The sequence below is a fragment of the Ursus maritimus genome, unplaced genomic scaffold (assembly GCF_017311325.1).
Source record: "Ursus maritimus isolate PB19 unplaced genomic scaffold, ASM1731132v1 scaffold_30, whole genome shotgun sequence".
Taxonomy (NCBI): domain Eukaryota; kingdom Metazoa; phylum Chordata; class Mammalia; order Carnivora; family Ursidae; genus Ursus; species Ursus maritimus.
This window is the reverse complement of record NW_024425564.1, coordinates 27,595,136-27,620,021: the sequence shown is the minus strand read 5'-3', so window position 1 is coordinate 27,620,021 and position 24,886 is coordinate 27,595,136.

Sequence of the window (24,886 nt, the reverse complement as noted above, 5' to 3'; positions counted from 1 at the left end):
TTTTTTTTTTTTTTACCTGGAACTTATTTCAGTCCAAGGAAGGTGATGTGAATTTATTCTAATCTTTTCCAGTTGGCTACCTTCTCAGTACCATTTACTGAATAATTCATCTTTCCCACATTTATTTGAAATGCCGCTGTTGTCATGTACTAAATTTCCCTACATAAGCTTTCTCTATCAATTACTTACTGAGTTATGTCACCTTTTGATCTTGATTCTCCACTGAACAGCTGAGTATGCTGTCCCAGGTCTGTGCTCCTCATGTTCAAAACGGTCAAAATTTATTTGTCTTGTATCCCACTGTAGTAGAGTTCCTGCAGGTGACAACTCATCTGATAAGAAAATGCAGGATAAAGGCTTACTAGGGTCTGAGCATGCATTTTTTTTTTTTTGGTTTTACTTTCTGTTTTTGTTTATAACACCTTTAAACACAGAAGCGAATAAGAGGGATAAGAAATTCTAGAATAGATCAAATTTTTAGAATTTATTATTCTAGGGGCACCTGGCTGGCTCAGTTGGCAGAACAGGCGACTCTTGATCTTGGGATCGTGAGTTCGAGCCCCATGTTGGGGGTAGAGATTGCTTAAAATAAAATAAATATTTTTTAAAAACCCTTAAAAGAAGAACTTATTATCCTATACCACAGATGCACTGGCTTATGCTGCTTTTCCAGTCTTAGTTCTAATTTAAGAAATCAGACTTCATGTAAGTCTTTCGCCCTCTCCCCATTTTTTGTTTTCAAAGCTAGCCATTGGTTATTTGGGACTGCGTACATTGATGTGCCCTCATCGTTGTCACCTTCTCGCTTTTCATTCATTCATTTCTTTTTTTCTTGAATCAAACTTTAAAGTATTTCAAATAAGTCGGGTTTTTTTGGGTTTTTGTTTTGTTTTGAGACACAAAGAGAGCCTGCGTGCAAGCAGGCAGGTGGGAAGAGGCAGAAGGAGAGGGAGAGAGAGAATCCTAAGCAGACTCCCCGCTCAGCACCGAGTCCAACACGGGGCTCAATCTCACGACCCTGAGATCATAACCTGAGCCGAAATCAAGAGTCAGACGCTTAACCGACTAAGCCACCCAGGCGCCCCTCAAATAGGGCTCTTAACACATCCCTCTCAGCGACTCTCCTTCTCTAAAGAAATTTGTGTGTCACCTTGCTAACAAAAAGAAGAGCTGAAACTCAAATACGTCACTTAAAATAGGAATACCAATTTTTACTACACGTTTTGTAATATCCCTTTTAATATTCCTTTTAATTATGAGAGAGTTATTTTCCTCTGGTGACATAAAATGAGGACACATTATGACCAGAACAAGGCTCCTTCCTTGGGGGTCTAGGGATGTTCTTACAAATGCACTCGTGTCAATGTCAGCAGTGACTGTCTGTGAAACGTAGGCAGTTTTCCATTGAGAAATTGCCTTCGGGGAATTAAACTGAGAATTCCTTCTTAAGAGCACCACACGTTTTCATAACATTTTCGTTTGGAAGAAGAAACTCCATGAAACTCAATAGTAAGAGGGTTATGTTAAATTTCCTCTTCTCTAATCACGGTTGTATTCCTCTTACGTATTTTGGAACGTGCCCTCCTTTGGTGAGAATGACTTAAATGTTGCAATCCTGCAATCTGGGGACACTCGGTGGTTACTGATACTGTTAGCAACCAGCACATAATAGCATCACGGACAATGTATTGAAATCGATTTTCCTCTTTAGGGGCTCGGTGTGGTGACATTGTCATAGAGCCTTGGAGGAGGGCTGCTCTGGTGGTCATCCCTATTACCTTAGCCTGAAAATGCATCGCCTAAGAGTAGGGGTTTTGTGCAGCTGGTATATTTAGGAAATTGGGCCCAAGAAATAAGAACGGGGAAGGGGGGATGGGGAGAATGAAACTGAGAAATCAGGGAAGCCAAGTCAAGAAAGCATGATTGTACTGGTGACTGCTATTGTCAGGTGGGGATCTAGCCCACTGAGGACCCCTTGAGAAAGCTTCTAGAATAGTCTTCAAGAAGAGGAGCAAGGCTTCAATTTCCGTTGCTCAAGGATTGTTCTGAAGGTGTGGACTCCCTCCTGTCCCAGGGCTGTATATGTAGTAGAGGGGCTGGGTGGTCTCTGCAGGCATCCCGGGGGGACAGTGTGGGCAGTCAGCAAGAGAAGGTAACTCAGCTGAGGCTAGTGTGTCAGGCCATACCTGAAGATACCTGGCGGCCATAGCAGTGGGCAAAGCATTTCTACCTGCTGACACCTTCCAGGCCTCGGTGCTAAGAAAACAAATCACAGTATAGGGTGATAAGCTCCGAGGATCTGTGGTTGCCTGCTATTGCCAGGAACCTGGCCAACACTGCAGTGGGCATTGCAAAACTCATCCAGGGTCCACAAACTCATGTTAAGGCAACATGTGTCACAAAGATGGTTTTATAGGCATAAAGTACTAGTCCAGCCTTTGGCAGATGACCAGCACCATTTCTCAAAACTTTCTCCAGAGGGTGCAAATTATTTCTGGAAAGAAGTAGGAAAGACAGTCTTACACATGCAGGTGCATACGTACATAGACCTAGACATGCCAAGAGCAGTCATCATGCAAAGATAGCAGCAACTGTCTATAAAATCCTCCCGGGCTGTCCCTGGAGACCTGAGTCAGTGGGATCTCTGATTAGGGAAACATCAGGATAAGTGGCTGTTCAGAAAGAGAGGGAGTTTCCTTCTCAGGGAGGACCGAGAGAAGGACCCAGCCTGATCCCGATACTCCGGGAAATGGCAGATGCAAAGAGCAAGGGGGTGCAGGTGTGCACACCTGCTCAGCGATATGGGATGTGGGGACAGACTTCACTCAGTTTTCATCCCAGGCTCCCTCCCCCTCTTCGTTCTGTGTTAGCTTGTCAGACCCTTCGTCCTGTGTAACGGCACTTAGGAACATTTACTATATGCCAGGCCCTAGTGTAAGAACTTTATATAACACGTGGTATTATCTCCCCGTTTTACAGATGGGGAAGCTGAGGGCCAAGAGGCCACAAAACGTACAGGTGAGTGGGAGAGCTGGGGAGATGGGGGTCTCTGCTCTTAACCCCAGGCTGTTCTCTGTCCTGCTCCCCTCTGCCCTCCCGAGCTCCCACGAGGTTCGTTGTTGGGGTGTCTGATTCTAGCCGATTCTCTAGTTGTTATGCATTTGCCCTGTTTCCTCAACTAGGTTTTGAGAAACCCAGGGGTCGGGCTGTGGGCAGAAGCTTCCCCAGTGTCTGACATTGTCAAACAGCATCCGAAGAGCGTGAACTTTCAGAGAGTCCCCAGGCAGTCCTTCAGGGTTTATGGACTCAGTGTGTCGTCTTAGCCAGCTTAAGTGTCTTATTTCATGTAAAGAACAGACCATAAACAGCAAATCGGAAGTGGGGACCATTGTAAGAGGCAGGCGCATCGATGGCGGGGGGCAATGCAGAACCCAGGAGCATGGCTGGAAGGCGAGGCAGCGACAGCCATATTGCTGCACCACGAATGTCTGTCTTGTCCCCGCAAAGGAAACGTCAATGATGTTCTGTTGAAGAAGGTAGCAATGTGGGGGCGCCTGGGTGGCTCAGTTGTGAAGTGTCTGACTCTTGATCTCAGGGTCATGAGTTCAAGTCCTGCATTGGGCAAAAAGTAGCAAAGTGTGTAAGACGTCTTAGGGGGTTACTTTCCCTCATCTAACAGTTCAAATAAAAATTACTGTTGCATCTGCAAAGCTGAGCTTTGGTTGTCTAGACCTTGTGTGGATGTGCGGCAGTCCAGGGTTTGGCAGTGCTGGACCAAGATAGGTGCCACTGTAGTTCTTCTTGTCCCCTTAGGGTCAGCTTAGTGCTGGACCCCTTGGTGGCTCCCTTCCTCCATAAAAAAAATTTTAAAATTCTGTCTTAAGTCTACACTGCTACGAAGATTAATAAAATCCAGGCTGGATTCCTTATTACGCCTATGAGCATTCCTATACAATAACATAACAATATCATTATTCAACATTCTTTTATTCATTTTTTCCTTCTGATTAAAAAAAATAAGAATAAAACATTTTTGTGAGCTCCTGACCCGCGCCTGCTGTGCCCTACTGAGCCCAAGGCAGGTGGCCAGTCGATTCCCTATTTCTTCCAAGGGCTTAGCGCACATCATAACTTTATTTTGAAAATAAATACTAGAAAGAATCTGATTGGTAGTAATTTGCTAGACATAGAAATGAATTTCAAAAAGCAAAGGACAAATTTCATGCACGTTATTTCTTTTTTCTCTTTTTTCCTATTCCTTCACCCCTCCCATTTTTCCATTTTTAAAAAATTAAAACTTTAAAATTGTGAGATGGTCGTAGATTCACATGCAGTGGTAAGAGGTAACACAGAGAGGTCCTGGGTTGTAAAGATCCCTCTTACTCAGTCTCATACAATCTTTCTTCCTTTGTAAGCCATGCAGACATTACATCAAACTTTGCATCACAACACAACTCACAATCTCTCCTAAGCGTCCAGTGCAAATCTTTACTTGTATTTAATAGATTGTCATTTGGCACTAGTGACACAAGTTCCTGAATGTGTTTTAAAGTCCTAAAACGTTTTAGATTACGCTTACATACAAATTCAATGCTATATACTGCCACTCTTATTTTTCTAATTTTCAAACACTCGAGTGCCTTTCTCTAAATGTTTTGAATGACATGTCAACGTTTATTGCTCTTGAATGATCCTGACCTCCAGCAGATGACATTGTAGAGGGTGGGTTGCTTTGACATTGAACCTGAAGCTTGGTGCCACATGGTAGCATAGGAAAAACAAGCACGTGGGTTTCCTCCCCCCTCCCTTCTTTTGGGGGAGGAAACAGGAAACAAAGATAGTTCATAGAGAGCAAGCTTTCTCAACCTCACCACTGTCGACGCCTGGGGCTGGATAATTCTGTGCGTGGGTGGGCAGTCCCCTGTGCCCTGTAGGATGTTTTAGTAGCATCCCTGGCCTTTGCCCAGGAGATGCCATGGCACCCCCTCCTCCCACCCCTCCACTTGTGACAACCAGAAATGTCCTCAGACATGGCCACATGTCTCCTGGGGGGCAACATGGCTCCTGGCTGAGGACCACTGCCTCAGAGGATCCAGAGATGTAGAACCCCCAGGGTGATAGGAATAGGACCCTAAAGGATGTCTCCTGGTTTGTAGGGCCTTTTGTATCCTCTTTTCCTGGAAAATCCTCTACGTCCTTATTTCTGAACTGACCCCGCCGCATCCCGGGGAAACAGGTCGTCCTACAGGCTCCCGGACCGCTCGGGTTCAAATCCCAGCTTGGCCAGTGGCTGACCGTGTGGCTTCAGGCCAGTGATGGCCCCTAAGCCTCGGTCCCCTCCCCTGGGAAATGGGAATATACTAGAGGTTGCCTCACCTAACAGAGTCTATGCAAAGCGCAGATCACAGTGCCTGACATATTGCAAATACTCCATAAATGTTAGGGGCACACACACACACACACACACACACACACACACACCAGCGTATTTACGTCTTTGTGGCAGAAAATATGGCTACGTCTATCCTCACCCTACTTGTGAGGCAGTCAAGACTAGAGTAATCAATAAACTAGGGAAATTAACTGCCTTTTACAGAAAGAGGGGAGGCGGTGTTTAATCACGAAGCCTAAGCGTGCAATTTCTCTGCTCCGTTGGGAACCCGGGTTTACCCTGGGCCAGGCATTCACTGCGTTATTCCTAATTTTCTCTACAGCCGTTTGAGGTGGGCATTCGGATCCCTAATTCTATGACAAGAAAATGAAATTCGGGGAGGCTAAGTCACTTACTCGGGGTCACGGCCCTAATCAGTTGCTAGCGCGGGAGCCTAGCCCATGTCTGATCAAATTCGAAGCCTCTCTTCCGTGGCTGTGGTATGTGCTAGAAAGTGGACAGGTGGGAGGCAGGGAGACGGCGGATGAGGCAGGCAGAGGGACCTGGGCGAGGTGACAGAGGACGCATTTGTCTAGAGAAGATTCCAAGAGTGACCCCAAGAGCTGTTCTTTTAGTGGAGGGAGCTGAGATTGCTTGACGGTTGCTAACAGTGCACGAGTTCTGCCTCTGTAGTGTTTGGGGGAGCTTGAGAAGGAGAGAGAGGAGACAGATGTCAGAAACTCAACAGGAGTACGTGTGCGGTGGAGAGTTGTTTTGTGCTGTCTGCGGTGATGGGCAGAGACCTCACTGAGGCCGCCCGTAGAAACGCACCCAGGGCGTGTGCTGGGGGCAGAGGGGTGGGGAGATTTAAAGAAGGGCGCAGAGAGGAGAGATTTTGAATTCGGCTTTGGCCGAGAAGCCAAACAAGTATTTGGAAGCGAACGTTTGGGACAGTAGGGGCTTGATCTGTTTCAGCGGCCCCACCAGGCAAAGCACTGAGAGGTGAGCTCTCTGGGGGTGGGGTTAGAATAGCTTGGGATCCTTAAAAGCAAACATACCAATCTCTGACTCCAAGTCTTCTGAATAGAAAATCCAGCCCTTAGAAAATAAGCAGCCATTGATAAGCTCGGGGTAAATCTTGTCTGCTTTTGGCAAGGAGCACAATGGCCTCCAGGCCAGGGGTGGGGTGACAACAGCTGAGTGTGTTTGGACCATATTCCTCTTTTCAAAGGCCCCCGGGCCAGCTGGAGGCTTTACAAGGGCCCCCACTCAGGCCGGCCAGCAGGGAGTTGAAGTAATCTAATTTTAATTATGTGACAAAAGCATGAAGAATCATTTAAAGGTCTGTCAGAGGGAAAAATGGCTCCAGTCTGCCAGGAGTCCTTAGATGGTAATACAGAGACCCATGGGCTAAAGGCTGGGTTTTGGTACTTAAAAAAATTAAGTCCCATAATCACCAGATTGCACACTATTGAAAGAGAGAAAGGCTGAGAGGGGCATCCACGCTCTATCAGATAAAGGCAGAGACAACTATGAGACGGCCAGCTGCATGCCAGTTAATTCTAAGTTGTTTGGGGGGTTGAAACAGTCTTTCAAAAATAAGGTGAGTGTTCTCCAACTCTTTGAAACAAGCAAGAGAGCATTTCTGTGCACGGCAGAGAAAATGAATGGCTCATAAAACACTTTCAAGTACATTATCCAGGGCTGCAAACACGATTTCGTTGGATCTTTAAAGAAAGTTCTTGGTCTTAAGTAGAAAGGATTGATTTTAAGATCCCAATCCGTTTTCATTTACCGCTGATTATTTAGGTCAAAATGAGAAGAAATGTCCTTTTGTCTAAATGCTAGGTTCCAGCGCACTGTTGAAAATGCTGTGAGTTTAGAGCCAAGAGGCACTTTTTCTCTGAATCGGCTGACCTTGACCAGAAGGTCTTAGAGGACTGGAGGCAGCCTAGCACCGTAGAACACCTTAGAACCTCTGTTAAATAAATGAGAAGGCAGCGTTGAAACCATGGAACAGATTGAGACAGATGGCTTCGTCAGAGGAATTGCTGCATCTTTCTCGAAGGCAACAGTGAAGTCAGCCCGGGCTTGACCCTGGGTAAATGCAGTAGGGTTCATCGAAAAGTTGGTCACAAAAGGCACTCGTTGGGCGCTAAGTGGAGACCTCCAAGGATCTCGGTGAGCAGATCGAAAATGATCTTGCCTCATTGTATCTCTACCTCAATTGACCTTGCAACTCCCACCAAATGGGAAGGTAGCCTTCCTGGGGTACTTTCTAGAGTCATGGTCATAGGCTTTCCCCCCTCTGCCCGGTTTTCTAGGAAGAAGGATAACAGAACCCATTCTCCCTTTTCTTCAGGGGCCATGTTAGTCAGGGTGACGCTAGGTTATGCTTCAGTGACAAAGAAAGCTCAAGTTCTCAGTGGCTTAACATAGCGAAAATGTACTTCTCGCTCACTTCCCTTGGCAGCCCTCATCCATGCAGTGACTTTGGAGTCTGGGTCGCTTCTGTCTTATAGCTGGGCCCTCTGTATCGTGCAACTTCCAGGTCACCGTGGAAAGGGGGGATGAGAAATAGAGGAAACTCATTGGTCTTGAAATACACAGTGAGTGACAAACATCACTTCTATATTTAGTTCTTTGCCCAACTATACTCCTGTGGCTCCCAACCCAATGCGAGGAGGTGGGGAACTGTAGGAGAACCCACCAGGATTTGGGGGCTATTAACCATCTCTGTCCACGAGGAGCCTATTCAGCCCCATTTCTAAGAACACCCTTCTTGGTTATTTTGAAGTAAAAGGAGAGGAGTTCATTATGAGAGATTGGGTTTGTACGAAGTAGATAGTGTCTGTGTCACTACTGACCATTAAGAAATTTCTTCTTGCTTCTCTCATATGACTACCTACGAAATATTTTAGATTTGAGATTTGATGTGCAATCGAATGTTAAGAACACATGTTGTATTTTGTTTGCATTTGTTTTCCAGCCTATGTTGTTTTGTTTGTGATACCGACACAAATCAGCCAGTCAAATATACATGGTAACTCTCGGCAGCCTATTAATTACAATGCATATAAATGCTGAAAAGGTGGAGTGCGGGCTCAAGGACTTTACATCTAATTTACAAGGAAAGCTGAAAGTCCCTGGGGTACCACCAAAGCTTCTAAAACCAGGTTCGTGTTTATACAATGCTTACATTCTGGGACCAGTCTCGGAGTGGTGATGTATTCAAGGAGCAAGGGAAGGCACAGATCTTTCTTGACTTAATGTGAGGTTGCATCCACATAAACCCATTGCTGGTTGAAAATATCATTAAGCCAAAAATACATTTAACGCACCTAAGCTTCCGAACATCATAGCTCAGCCTGGCCTACCTTGCACGTGCTCAGAACACTTACACGAGCCTACGGTTGGGCCAGAGCATGTCACACAAAGCCTTTTTGATAATAAAGTGTTGAAGATTCATATAATGTATTGAACACCTCAGTAAAAGTGAAAACAGAATGGTTGTGTGGGCCAGAGTGGCTGTCAGTGTTTTGTCCTTCAGCCCCGTGTGGTCTCGCTGCCCCTGTCCTGGTCACGGATGGGGACCACACTGCATATCGCTATCAGAAACAAAAATGCAGGTATGGTTTCTACTGAACGTGTATCACTTTTGCACCATGGTCTAGTTGAACCATTGTAAGTCGGGGGCTGTCTACACTTAAAAGCGACTCCATCCTCTTGTTTGAACTTTTCCAGGGATCATGCCAAGAGATTCCTCTCAGCCGCACGGCCACACTCTTCTCTCTCCAATCTCATTCTCTCACATCCGAAGCTGGTCTCAAGTAAAACCCTCTCCACAAAGAGCCCCTGCGGCTTTCTGGTCTCTCTCCCTTCTTCCCAGGGCCTCCACCTAGATTTCCCACCATTAGGGGAGAGGGGTAGAAAGCAGGTGGACCAGACATCATGACCTGCAGCAGCGGGGAAGGGGGAAAGCCATGCCAACCCATGCACTAATAATTGGTGCCCGGCTCCATCTGCCAGCCTTGCAACTCGCTGAAGCACCACACAGATCCCTGTACCCGTCAGTCCTCCCACAGTCCGCCTTCTTAACACCTCCCCACGCCACTCAAAACCGGAAGGCCCGAATGCGAAGCGTTGGCTCAGAAGAGCCTTTGCAATAGCAAGAGAGAGAGGAACACTTCCAAGTGGGTGTAGAAATAATTTTGAAAAGGAAATTGCAATCCGAATGCCTCTCAGCGAAAAACCATCTATTTTCTACTCAATCACACAGAAGAACTTTAGTTTGTGTTTTGGTCCCTCCATTTTCCAGTAAAGCTTTGCCCCACTATCCGGAAGTAGAGCGTCCCTAGGAAGCCTTTCCTGTGCCCAAATGGTATAGAGCAAACAAGTGGTTACTATTAATTCGCCTGGAAGCATTTTTGAGTGTCCCCAGACCTACAAAATAACCCTTCTTCGGCTTTTCTGATACTTTAGGACACATCTTGCTGACGGATGCACAAAAGAAATCAAGATAAAAGCCAAATGCTCGCAGACACGGTTCAAGGCTCTGGCTGGGTGGCACCGTCTCTACAACAGCTTGCGGCCAAACTGATGCCAAGTGCTACTTTCACTGTTTCCATAAAAGGGAAAACTCTCTTTGGGTTTCTTTTGGGGAGTGAAAACCGGTTATGAATGTAGGTCTTCTCTAAATGCGAAGTCGTGTAACACAAACTTTGGAAAAGTGGGGGATGCCCCTGGTTCGAACTTATGGAAAATCTTCCTTCCACAGTCTCCCAATTTCTACTCCTTGTTGGAGAATTTGGTCCTAGTCACGTAGCATCACAAAGACTCCCTTTTGCTTTTCCCCACGATGATCCACAAGCTGGCCTTCTCCAGCACGCCTTGCTGGGCTCTGTAGCCCTCGCCGGGCTCTGGCCAGCTGACTCCTCTGAACTCAGATGTTGCCTGTTCTCAGACTCAAACCCCCGGGCTGCATATTGGAATCATCAGGACAAGTCTCAGCACCCAGGTGCACCTCCAGCTGCTTACGTCGCTAACTCTGCCGGTGGGAGCCAGGCACCAGTATCGCGTAGACTTACCTCGCTGATGATGGTGGGAAGCCAAGCCTGAGAACCGCTGCTCTAACCCTGTGTCTCAAACTTTCATGGGTGCCAGAATTCCCTGGCAGTGCCTGTGAAAAATGCAGATTTCCTTTTCCTTTCTGAGATCTTGACTCCTTGGAAGGCTGATACAAAAGGCTCCCAAACCAATCTTTGAGAAACACGTCCCTCTTACGGCTCAAATACCAAGTCACATCATGCTGCTGTGTCCTTGTACCTAGTTAAAACAATTTTTATATAGGAATTTTCATACATGCATAAAACATACAAATAATAAGATGACTGTTCCCTATTACTGCATAACAAATCACCCCACAACTCGTTTGCTTACAACAACATGCGTCTAGTTTGCTCATCAATCCACCCTCCAGGCAAGGCTTGGCTGGGGCATCTAGTCTCTGCTCCATCTCTCATCAGCTGGGGCTGGAAGAGCCACTTCCAAGATGGCTGTCGGCTAGTGCTGGCTGCTGGCTGAAAGTCAGCTGGGATTGTCGACTGGGACCTTGGTTTCTCTACATGTAAGCCCTCTTTACAGGATGCTTGGGCTTCCTTACAACATGGCAGCTGGTTTCCAAGAGTTAGTATATCAAGAGACAAGAAGTGGAAACTGCCAGTTGCTTAAAGCCTGGGCCAAGAAGCTAGTATAGTTCAATCAAAAGTCTTCCCAGTTTCAAGAGTTGAGGACACAGGGCTCATCTTTTGGTGGAAGAGGTATTTGTGGCCATCCTTAACTCACCACAGTAGACTACCCTGTAGCCTCCACCTACCTTTACCTATGTCTACTTTTGAAAACTGGCCTTTTCCTCCTATTGAAGCCTAGAGGTCTACCTTGAACCCAAATTTATAAGTGGATTCCATCTTTTTGAGTCTACCTGAGTCCCAACTAACTTCCCTCATGTCACCTTCCCTCTGTTTTGCTTGGATCTCTGAAAACTCACAGCTCTTGGATTCCCAGTCTCTGCCATTTGGGAATCACAGATTCTGGATGGGAGAGCCCCACCATATCCACTTGGCATTGTCCAACCAGTGAGGTCTCAGTCTCTGCTTGCTTCTATGCCTCTTCCTAGCTTCCATAGCTAGGTACATTCTTCCGGTACCTTTTGTCACTCAACAAAGAGGCTGAAACTAGCCCACTTTTATTCTGACCCCTCCTGATCTGCCTTGTGCTGCTGTAGTTAAGATGGAACGTGACAGTTATCGCTTGAGGTAGCTCCAAACGTTTTGTGCACCTGTCTTTCCTTCTTAACACTTTCTTTACTCATATCACAGAATTTTAGAGTTATAGAGTAGGAAGGAGACTGTAAGTCTAGAATCTAGCCCCAAGGCTTACAGGTAAGCAAATCTGTGTTCCTTCCCCACATTCCCACCTGGGTTTCCGTTTGAATTCTGGAAATAAGTTTTTACTTTATATTGCTAAAATGACTTTTCCATTCTTCTGTTCAAAGCACACATTCTCTGAAAAGGAGGAACAGGAGGAGAAGAAAGGTGGAGAGGGAGAAGAAGGAGAAGACTAACTTTGTATTCCAGAAATTGGCTAGTGAGTAAAATTGGGTGGGGTGTGAGAGCAATAAGTTTCCATGTTTTTCCTATATTAAAAGAAAAATAAACCTATTTTCAAATTACTTGAACATATTCACATATTTGTATTCTCTTTGTGGTTCCTATTGAGCAGCTGACAGTTTAATAAAAGCAAAACAACATTACTGCTTTCCTGCTACACTATTAGGAAGAGAGAGTGTGTTTCAGGGACAAGGATAATACAACTGTGGGGCTGGGCCTTGCAGAGCTTCTCTAGCGATTGTAGCAATCTGAGCAAGCAACACATATTTGCTTCCAAAATAATGGAGGTGAGTAGGAAGAAGGGAGGGAGGCAGGTGTCTCTGGCAAAGCAGGCGCCCTTGCCTTTGACCTTGATTTTCCAGTTTTGTAGGCCAGAAGTGAGTTTAGTGTGTAACTGGACTAATAGACAAGGGAGGTCTTTAGTTGATGGAGAAGAGGTTGCTTAATTTGACTTCAAAATTAGGATTTACAGTAGTTTTACATTCCAAATGTCATTTTCCCATCACAAAACCCAATGACTCCACTCTACTTATGAGCACTCTACTTATCTCCATAGAAATCTCAATCCCTTGAGCAGCGTGGTGTATACAGCGAGCACTCCATAAATGCTAATGATTCCTTACAATTACAGGTGTCCACAACACACACAATCCTCTGTCACTCTCGAGAATGTCACAATTTATTAATTATAACACATGAATTGAATGATGATTGTACGTGTGGCACTAGGCCCTGCAGATAGAGAGTCATACACACGATCTTGGATCTCAAGGGTACTGATAAATAAATCTGTAGTTATTTTAAAATATGTTGAGTGTAATGATTGGTACCTTTTAAAATGGACTGTTTCAAATTCAGAAAGAATAATTATAGTGCTCATTAAGAGTCTTGATCGGTAAACTTTTTCGGTTCTGTTTTAAACATTTCCTTCCTTGTTTCAGGCTTTCACTTTGGAAAGTGAGAATCATTTTCCCTACAACAGCCTCCTCTGTCTTGCCCCATGCTGGCCCCTTTGTTATTTTTATTATATAGACTCAAAGAAGCATAGCCTTTCAGAGCTGGAAGGAACGTTGGAGACATATCCCTTTCCAATTTTCTCTTTGAAATGTGTGTCATGTTACTTTCCATTCCGTTATATATATTATGCAGCTGTTCAAGTTCTGAATGTGGGGAAGGTCACTGGTATAAATAGGATACCTCACCAAGTGGGGAACGTGCTCCTGGGACTTTTGGAAGCCAGAGAGCTCATACTGTGAGTACCAGTCACCGTCACTAAAATGGAGATTTACTGTTCCCTTTGCTGCTTGGCCATGGCCAATGGGACCGGTGGAAGGGATTATGGAAATTGAGGGGAAGCTGACAGAGGACTCAGAAGTCAATTCCTTTGCCAAGTTGTGTCCTAAGACTGGTTTGGTGTTTCTCAGGTCCAAATCCTTGGAAAGGGTTTGGAAAAACGTTCTTAATAAGCAAATTAATGTAATGGCTTTATGCAGGCTCATTCCCAGTATGATTAACTGACTTCAGGAGTGCAGAAAAACATAATCCAAGGTGTTAACACACTTGCAAACTCTGTAGCAATACAATGTCTTCAGAGGCTTGGCGTCTAGCCAGTATGGCTAAATCAAGTCAATGTCTGTATTAATTTCACCATATTTGTGCTACAATATATTTAAGAAATGTTGACTGATTTTTTTTTTAATTCCAGAGAATATCCTACATTAAGTGTATGAATGATAGGAGTAACTTTCTTTCTTTTTTCTTTTTTTTTTTAAGATTTTTATTTATTTATTTGACAGAGAGAGAGACAGTGAGAGAGGGAACACAAGCAGGGGGAGGGGGAGAGGGAGAGGCAGGCTTCTTGCCGAGTAGGGAGCCCGATGTGGGACTCGATCCCAGGACCCTGGGATCACGACCTGAGCCGAAGGCAGACACTTAACGACTGAGCCACCCAGGTGCCCCAGCAGTAACTTTCTTAACTTTGGAGCCTGCAAATGAAAATTCACAATGGGGGGCGCCTGGGTGGCACAGCGGTTAAAGCGTCTGCCTTCGGCTCAGGGCGTGATCCCGGCGTTCCGGGATCGAGCCCCACATCAGGCTCCTCCTCTATGAGCCTGCTTCTTCCTCTCCCACTCCCCCTGCTTGTGTTCCCTCTCTCGCTGGCTGTCTCTATCTCTGTCAAATAGATAAATAAAATCTTTAAAAAAAAAAAAAAAGAAAATTCACAATGGAAAAGAGTGGCATATTCAATCACATAATAATGAAGAACATTAGTTTATCCAGTAAGTATTTAGTGCACTGCCACTTTGTGACCGGCTCTGTGCTCACTCAGTGCTTGAGGCTCTGCAGTGCTTAATCATGACATCTCTGTACACTGAAAAATAAATAAAAAACAAAGCATAAACATAGTGGGAAAATACTTGTATGAAATTGGCAAAGTGCTCTTGTATTCGCTATATGAAGTTTAGTAGAATGTAATTTAGGATACTGATATTATGCCAAGCAAGGTCATCTAAACATGACCAAGTTGACAAGAGAATAAGAAATAAACAAATTAAAACCTAAATAGAAATGGGAACCAAGAGGACTAAATGGCAACCTGGAGCATTTAAACCCCTGGTGCCCTGAGAGCATTTGCTGAGCTGGGTGAATGTAGGCTTAAGTGTTCTGAGTTTCTTGGTTCTCATAATGTCTAGAGGCTAAGTCTACTGATTAATTTTAGGCTTTATTAAGTAGGTATGTAAGGGTTAAAAAAAGCGTAGAATGGGTAGAACATATATGAAGTACAAAATAATATGGTTGATATAAGGCAAAATATATTACTAATTACATTAATTATAAATGAACTAAGTGCCCAAATGCATTTTTTGGTTTTTTGTTTTTGTTTGTTTTTGTTTTGTTTTGTTTTTAAAGGTTTGTTTACTTATTTTGGAGACAGAGAGTGCGCATGAGCGTGAGTTGGAGGGAGGGGCAGGGGGAGAGAATCTTTTTTTTTTTCTTAAAGATTTTATTTATTCATTTGACAGAGAGACAGCCAGCGAGAGAGGGAACACAAGCAGGGGGAGTGGGAGAGGAAGAAGCAGGCTGTTAGCAGAGGAGCCTGATATGGGGCTCGATCCCATAACACCGGGATCACGCCCTGAGCCGAAGGCAGACGCTCAACGACTGCGCCACCCAGGCGCCCCTTGGGGGGGAGAGAATCTTTAAGCCCACTGCCCACTCAGCGCGCAGCCCCACGTGGCACTCGATCCCAGGACCCTGAGATCAAGACCTGAGCTGAAACCGAGATTCCGATGCTTAACCGACTGAGCCACCCAGGTACCCCCCAAAATGCATTTTTGACATATAACTTAATCTCCTAATCTCAAAGTATAAGAAAACATATTGACAGAAATGTAAGGAAAAAAGAGATAATTGCAGTCATAGCAGAAAGTTTTTAGCGTAGACCTCTCAGGAATTCATAAATTTAGCACATAAGTATTGGATAAACTACAGAAGATTTTAATAGCATTATTAACAAACTTGACCTAATGAACATGGACAGAAATCTGTCCCCACCAAGTGCAGGGTACATAATTTTTCCTAACACATGCAGAATATTTATAGCAAAGGACCAAATACGAGTTCATATGGTAAGTCCAAATAATTTTTGAAGAAGTGAAATTTTACAGAGCTTCGTTCTAAATGCATTAAGCAAAAAATCAATAATAAAAATGAGTAGAAATTAAAAAAATACACCTCAACATAATAAGTGGATTAAAGAAGGACCTATAAAATAGAAATTAGATAATATTTTGAACTGAGTGTTTATAATACTAGTATATGTTTAGCTGCTTGTGGAATTTAGTTAATAAATTTTATAAAGGAAAATTTTAAATCTTAAATATATACTAGCTAAGAAGAGTGCTTGAAATTCATGAGCTAAGCATTTGTCGCAAGAATTTAGGAAACAATCAACAAAATAACCTCTCCCCACACACAAAAATACAAGGAAGGAAACAAAGTACAGAAATAAGTAAAATAGACAATAAATGGAGAAGTCATAAGAGAATCAATAATGATAGAAGATGGTGTTTTGAAAAAAAAAATTCAATACTGACAAATGTCCAGTGAGATGCGTTAAGAACAACAACAACAAAAAGAAGGCAGCCAAAAGCGGGAATGAAAATGAGTATCCACTACCGGAGCTGTAGTTATTTTACAAATAATAAGAGAATATGAACACCTTTGTCCTAAAAATTTTTAAACTCTAGCACTTAAGCTGATGACCTCATTTCTTACTTCACTAAGAAACTTGAGACAAATCACAAGAGAATTTCCACAGACCTCTGCCACCCAGCTCACTCCCTATAAGACCCTCCTTTGTACCCACGAACTTCCTGTCTGTTAATATAATGAACGTATCCACGCTCCCGTCTATTTATCACAATCCCTCCCTTTGTGCACTAGGTCCTATCCCGCTCTCCTACTTAAGGGCATTGCTTTATCAATTCTCCCCTCCTTGTTATATATTTGATTTTTTACTCTTTACCAGGTTATTTCCACGAGCATGCAAACATATGCTTATTTCTCCATTCTAGGGGGAAAAAACCTGTCTTTGCCCTAAATCTCCATCTACCCATTTCTCTGCTTCTCTTTATAGCCCAGAGTTTAACCATTCCTCTACTCCCATCTCTCTCCTCTCACTCATGCTTTTCTCCTACCACTCCTCCAAACTAGTGCTTGTCGGGTCATCAAATGACCTTGCTACATTAAATGGCCAACCTCTACCCTCATCTTACTTAACCTATCAGTAGCATTTGACAGAGTAAGGGTGCATTTCTCCTTTTTTCTTGGAATACCTTTTCCTTTCACTTCCATGACAGCATAGTTACCAGGGTCTCCATTGGCCTCATTGTTTCCTCATTCCCTGTCTCTTCTGCAGATTCCTTCTCTTCTCCCCAAACTCTTAATGTTGGAGGTCTTCAGAGTGAATCCTTGGTCTCTCTCTTCTTATTTTTATGTACACTTATTTCCTTGGTCATCTCATCTGGACAATTAATTTTAAATACCATTTATAAGCTGAGGACTCCCAAATTTATATTTTCAGCTCAGACTTCTCTTTCAATTTCAAGATTTAACTACCTACTTGACAATGCTACTTGACTGTCTAATAAAGACCTCAAATTCAACATGTACCAAAATGAACTTGGGATTTTATCGGCTGTACGTGCATGAATGGGTGCATTTCCAGCGACATGTCTGAAAAAAAATTGAAGGCAGTTTTATCCTCCTCCCCCAATCCTTACAGCTCACATATAATCCATCAGGAAATCCTGTAGCCTCAACCTTCAAAATATATCCAGAATCTACCCACTGCTTACCACTGCCACTGCTATCACCCTTCCCCGAACCACCATCGTTCCTTGTTGGGTTATTCTAATAGCATCCTAACTGTTCTCCCTGTTTCCATGCTTACTAACTTATAGTCTATTCCTAAGTCAGCTGCCGGAGCCATCCTTTTAAGGTGCAAGTCAGATCATGTCAAGTCTCTGCCTGAAACTCTGCAATAGCTCCCAGGTCACGCAGAGAATCCAAAAGCCTTCAAGAGTTGACACAACCCCACATGATCTAGCCCTTTACGTTCTGACGAGCTCACCTACTGGTTCTCCCATTGCTTACTCCAGTCCAGCCACACCGACCTTTGCCCTTACCTGGCTTTTCCCTCTTCCTAAACATTATCCACCTGATAACCACATAGCTAATACCCCTGATCTCTTTGAACTCTTTTCTTAGCAGTTGTCTTTTCAACAAGACCTGTTCTTATCACCTTATTCTTTTTTTTTTTAAGATTTTATTTATTTATTTGACAGAGAGAGAGACAGCCAGCGAGAGAGGGAACACAAGCAGGGGAAATGGGAGAGGAAGAAGCAGGCTCCCAGTGGAGGAGCCTGATGTGGGGCTCGATCCCATAACGCCGAGATCACGCCCTGAGCCGAAGGTAGACGCTTAACTGCTGTGCCACCCAGGCGCCCCTTATCACCTTATTCTACTACACCCTCCCAGTCGATCTTTAGATCTCCCCATCCTCCATCCCCTCTTCCACTTCTCTTTATTCCACAGTACTTTTCATCTTCTAACACACTGAATAAGACTTATGAATTATGTCCAATTATTCTTTTATGTCTTTCCCTGATGAAATTCACACTTCATGAGAGCAAGAATCCTGGTTCGTTTTGTTGATGTGGAACTGTGCCTGACACATTGTAGGTGCTCAATAAATATTTGAGAAGAAAATTAATATGTAAAAATGTAAATTCCTACAAAAATCAAATCCATCCATATGTTTGTTCCCGACAATGTTTTTAAAAGGACAGCACATCGTGACGAAGTTAGGCTTGTCCTAAGAATACAAGGTGATTTAATGTTAGAAAAATCAGCTGATATAATTAACCATTATATTCTAACAGAAGATACATCATATGGTTTTCTGGATAGATTAAAACACTGATAAAATTCTGCACCCATTTATAATAATAATTTAGAAAATACCTTAAAATAACTAATGAAGGAAACTTTCTTTTGTTTTTCAGGATATCTAAAAATTCTTTAAAAATGAAAGGTCTCAGGGGCGCCTGGGTGGCACAGCAGTTAAGCATCTGCCTTCAGCTCAGGGTGTGATCCCGGCGTTCTGGGATCGAGCCCCACATCAGGCTCCTCCGCTATGAGCCTGCTTCTTCCTCTCCCACTCCCCCTGCTTGTGTTCCCTCTCTCGCTGGCTGTCTCTCTCTCTGTCAAATAAATAAAAATAAAATTAAAAAAAAAATGAAAGGTCTCAGGGCGCCTGGCTGGCAGTTGTTAAGCGTCTGCCTACGGCTCAGGGCGTGATCCCGGCGTTATGGGATTGAGCCCCACATCAGGCTCCTCCACTATGAGCCTGCTTCTTCCTCTCCCACTCCCCCTGCTTGTGTTCCCTCTCTCGCTGGCTTTCTCTCTCTCTGTCAAATAAATAAATAAAATCTTTAAAAAAAAAAAAAAGAAAAGCAAGAAAAAAGATACTTTTAACTTGAACATACAGCAGACCTAAGAATAAATCTAAGAAAAGATGTGCAAAGGATCTTTTGTGTGTGTGTGTGTGTGTGTGTGTGCAAAATATATTTATGGAGAAAATAATAAAACTTTATTGAACATTAAAGAAGACCTATATAAGTGGAAAGCTATATCATACCATGTTCACGTTTTGGAAGATTTGGTATTAAACATGTCAATTCTCCCTAAATGGAAGAATAGATCTTTCAATCCTAATAAGAATTATATCAGATTATTTATTGAGATTGACTCACTGCTTCTAAGGTATAAGGAGATGCAAATGATAAAAAAAATAATCGAAACTCTCTTGAAGGGAAATCCAAGGGGTGAATTTGTCCTTCCATATGGTGTAAAGCTACAGGGATTAGATAGTGAGGTACTGATGCCAGGATTGTAAACAGACTGATGGACTAGAATAGAGAATCCAGAAACAGATCTATGCTCATATAGAAAGTTGCTATGTGACCAGGGTGGCTTTGTGTATCAGTGAGGGAAGGTGAGCTTTTCAAATGGTACTCCTGGGATAAGTAGGTAATCCATATGGAAAAAAGTAAAAGTAAACCCTCACTTATATCATACAGAAAAATTGTGTCCCAGTAGATAAGAGCTCAAAATGCAAAAGGCAAAATTATAAAGCATATAGAAGATGGGAAAATGTCAATGACTCAAAAATAGCTAAGAACTTCTTAATGAAGAAGGAGACACTTGCTAATTTTAACTTCAACAAAATTAGGGATTCTGTTAATCAAAAGACATCATAGAGACTGAAAGCACAAAACACAGAATAGAAAAAAAAAATATTTGCAACATGTATTACCAGAAAGTCAGTCTAGGATCTTGAATATATTAAAATTCCTACAAATTAATAAGGAAAAAACTGAGAACTCAGAAAACAAATGAGAAAAATTCCCACAGAAAGGGACACGTCACAAAGAAGGAAATAAAATAGCCAATAGACATATGAGAAGGTGCTCAACCGAATTGGTGTTCAGGGAAATGTACTTTAAAGCCACAAATAGAGGGGCGCCTGGGTGGCTCAGTCGTTAAGCATCTGCCTTCGACTCAGGGCGTGATCCCAGAGTCCTGGGATCAAGCCCTGGGATCGAGCCCCACATCAGGCTTGTCCTCTGGGAGCCTGCTTCTTCCTCTCCCACTCCCCGCTGCTTGTGTTCCCTCTCTCTCTGGCTGTCTCTCTCTCTGTCAAATAAATAAATAAAATCTTAAAAAAAAATAAAGCCACAAATACAATCTACATTTTACTTATCAAAAGAAAAATTGAAAATAAAATGCCTAAATTCCTTTTTTATTTAAAAAAGTCTACATTTTAAATATGTTTCCTCAGAAACTTTGTATTCATTTTAAAGTTTCAGAATTATCTTGGTCATGAATTATTAAAATCAATGCTGCATATATTTTTTTCCCCTTTTTTGGGTGACTTACTTATCAGAAGTGAAATTACTCCATCAAAGGTGTGTGAATCAAAGAACTACATAAATGGTGAGATGTTTCATGCTCGTGAATGGGAAGACTCTGTATTGTCAACATATCAGTTCTTCCCAACTTGATCTATAGATTCTGGGCAGCCCCAATTAAAATCCCAGTTTTCGTGCAGAGAGCAACTGATTCTGAAGTTTATATGGCGAGGCACACGACCTAGACCAGGCAACACAATATTGAAGAAGAACAAAGTTGGAGGATTGTACTCAACCTAACTTCAAGACTTACTAAAAAGCTACGGTGATCAAGACACTGGGGTTTTGGAGAAAAAGTAAACAAATAGATCAATCGCACGGAATAGAGAGCCCAGAAGTAAACCCCCAGAAATAGAGTCGACTGATTTTTGGCAAAAAAGCAAAAGCAATACAATAGAGCAAAGACAGTTTTTTCAACAGAGAGCGTTGAAACAACTAGACATCCACATGCAAAAACAGTATATGAATCTAGACCCAGTCATTACACTCTACCCAAAAATTAACTCAAAATAGATCACAGACCTAAACGTAGAACACAAAACTGTAAAACCCCTGGAAGATACCAAAGGAGAAATCTAGATGACCTTGGAGTTGGTGATAACCTTTTAGATACAACACCAATACATGAACCGTGAAAGAAAGAACTGATGAGCTGGACTTCCTTACCATGAACATTTCCTGCTCTGCAAAAGACACTGTCAAGAGAAGGGAAAGATAAGCCACAGACTGGGGGAGAGAAACTATTTGCAAAAGCTATACCTGATAAAGGATTTTCACAATGTACAAGGAACACTTAACACTCCACAATGAGAAGATAAGCAACTTGATGAAAACATGAGCCAAACACCTTAACAGACACCTCACCAAAAAAACAAAAGCGTGTGAAAAGATTCTCCACGTCATATGTCATCTGAGAAATGCAAATTCAAACAATGAGATATCACTAGACACTTAGTAAGAATGGCCCAAATCCAAAACACTGATGACACCAAATGCTGGCAAAGATGTAGAGCAACTGGAACTCTCACTGGTTGCTGGTGGCAATGCAAAATGGCGCAGCCCCTTGGAACATATTTGGCCATTTCTTTTAAAACTAAACACACTCTTACTATATAACCCAGCAATCATGCTCCTTGATATTTTCTCAAAAGAATGAAAAACTTATGTTCACACAAAGCCTGTATGCTGATGCTTACAGTATCTTTATTCATAATTACCAAAATCTGTAAGCAACCAATGTGTCCTTCGATAGGTGAATGAATAAATAAACTGTAGCACATTGTGACAATGAAATAGTATTCAGCACTAAAGAGAAATGAACTATCAAGCCACGAAGACATAAAGGAAAGTTAAGGGCATGTTACTAAGTGGAAGACACCAATTCGACATGGCCATGTACAGTATGGTTCCAACTATAGGAAATTTTGGAAAGGGCAAAACTATGGAGATAGTTAAAAATCAGTGGATGCCTGGGGTGAGCAGAGAAAGAGGGAGGGATGACTTGGAGGAGCAAAGAGGATTTTTAGAACAGTGCGACTAGTCTATATGATACTGTAATGATGGATACATGCCATGGCAACATTTGTCCAAACCCATAGAAAGTACACCACCAAGAGTGAGTCCTAATGGACACTATGGTCTTTGGGCTGTAATGATGTGTCAGTGTAGGTTTATCTATTGTAACAAATGCACCATTCTGTGGGGAAGGGGTGTTGTAATGGGGGAGGCCATGCATGAATGGGGACGGGAGAATACGGAAAATCTCTGTACCTTCTGTTCAACATTATTGTGTACCTAAAGGTGCTCCAAGAAATAACATCTATTTTTAAACAATTTTTTAAAAAGGTGTGTGAACATATTTTTGTAACTCTTGGGGGTAAAGATTCCTATGGTGCAGGGACCCAACCATTGGGATGTCAGAAGGTAGTGTTGGAGGACCCAAGCATGAAGGGAGATACTGAAGGTTGGGGGTGGCTGGGAGTTAGGGAAACCACATGAAGGAAGCAGGGGGATAAAATTAAACTGGATGTGAGAGCATTTGGTTCTTGGAAGGATAATGGTCCTTCCGTAGGCAAGTCCTTAACCTCTGTTCTGGCTCGGTCCTCCTCAGACCTCTCAGAGCTACATTTTGAAAGATGTCCACACAAAGAAGAACTATTCCAAGAGGCTTTAAACACAATAATTTAACAGTAGACTCCCAGTGGGATATACTATAAGGACAAAACATAAAGGGGAAAAGATCTTAACACTGGTTTCAGAATTTGTATTGTCTGGGAATGGTGAGAAGCGGCATTGTTTCTCTAAGACTGTTCCGGGTCTACTGCGGGATAAAGCAAATGAATAATGGTGTGATATTCTAATTCTTTCATTTCCAGTGTCCTTGACAACCAGTTTTATTGGTACAGGAAAAAGGCCATATTTAAGATACAAGAGGCTAAATAAACCATGTAGTCCTAAATTTGATTTGGAGGTTCACTATATTCTCATGATGTAGTTTATCTTTTATTTATTTATTTATTTTTATAATTGAGGCTTGACACCTTCTTTTTTTTTTCCAAGATTTTATTTATTTATTGACAGAGATAGAGACAGCCAGCGAGAAAGGGAACACAAGCAGGGGGAGTGGGAGAGGAAGAAGCAGGCTCCCAGCAGAGGAGCCTGATATGGGGCTCGATCCCAGAACGCTGGGATCACGCCCTGAGCCGAAGGCAGATGCTGAACGACTCAGCCACCCAGGTGCCCCGTAGTTATCTTTTAAAAAATTTTTAAACTTCTTCTAGAAAAACTTTCTAGTTCTGTCTACAGAAATAGCCAAGAAAATAATGATGAACCTCATAGCAATGAGTATCTTCAGCAGACAGATGGTGATCCTGCAAAACCATTTCCCACTAAAAGGAAAGTGCTCCTTGGAGAAATGATTGATTCGAGATCTGGGTCAGGAAATGTGCAGGAGAAACCTGGAATATTTTCTTAGATCAGAAATGAGGGAAGAAAGGAAGATGGCAAAGATAACTTATTTACTAAGACACATCAGAAGGACTTAGGGGCCAACCTGAAGAGGCACCCCGGCTAAAGATTGAGCAATTTAAACATCATCAAAGAGGGGCACCTGGTTCCCTCAGTCTGTTAAGCGTCTGCCTTCTGCTCGGGTCATGATCTCAGGGTCCTGGGATCGAGTCCTGCATTGGGCTCCCCGCTCAGCAGGGAGTCTACTTCTCCCTCTGCTCCTCCCCCTGCTTGCGCACATGTGCTCTCTCTTTAGCAAAAATTTTTAAAAAATTTTTTTAAAAAATAAACATCATCAAAGAGAACAAGTGCAGGGGTGCTTGGGTGGCTCTGTGGGTTGATCAACGGACTCTTGGTTTCATTTCAGGTCATGATCTCAGAGTCGTGAGATGGAGCCTTCCGTCGGCTCCACACTCAGTGGGGAGTCTGCTTGAGATTCTCTCTCTCTCCCTCTGTCCTTTCTCTGCTCGCACACATGCTCTCTCTCTCAAATAAATAAATAAATCTTTTTACAAAAGAGAGGAAGTGCAATAGATTGAAGCACATAAAATAGGTTAAAATCCGCAAGTTCGTGATGGAACAACACCAAACGCAACAAAATCAACGCAGACTCATTGCCAAGTGTTTGCCTTTGGGGAACAAGGGTGGACCAACACGTTAATATGAAGCCAATACACAAAGGGAAACATCAAGCACTTATCCTGATGTTTCTCTAAACAGAATCACAAGTTAAATAGCACATAAGGACTATTCCTCTATAGAATTATTCCAGCTAATACATGAAGAAGGATTGATAGCATATTATCATTTTATATCCCTCAATGAAGTAATGTATCTACATATTACTCCTTGGTAGATGCCAATGTCAGACAAACAGAAACAACTAGATCTCCACGTGGAGGACCTCAACTCTGCTTATAAAGCCATCTTTAAAAAATGTCACCCTAAATCTGATCCAACCAACCACTTACAGGAAATTACAAAGGAAAGAGTGATATGTTAAAACACCACGGAGATACAAGAAGCAAATCCAAACAGGGAAACTCCTGAACAGGACGAATCACCCTGCTTTTCCACAACACATGCAACAACAACAACAAAATTAAAGGACAGAAAACGATTTAAAGAGGACAACGCTGTAGATTATAAGAGACTTAAGGAACTTCGTCACCACTGCCAGTGATGGGCTTTTTGGATCTTGATTCAAATAAACAATGTGTGCGAATGAAAAGACAGCCATTAATGCATTCATGAAGCAATTATTAACGTGAACATTGGATTCTAAATAGTTGATGATATTGATG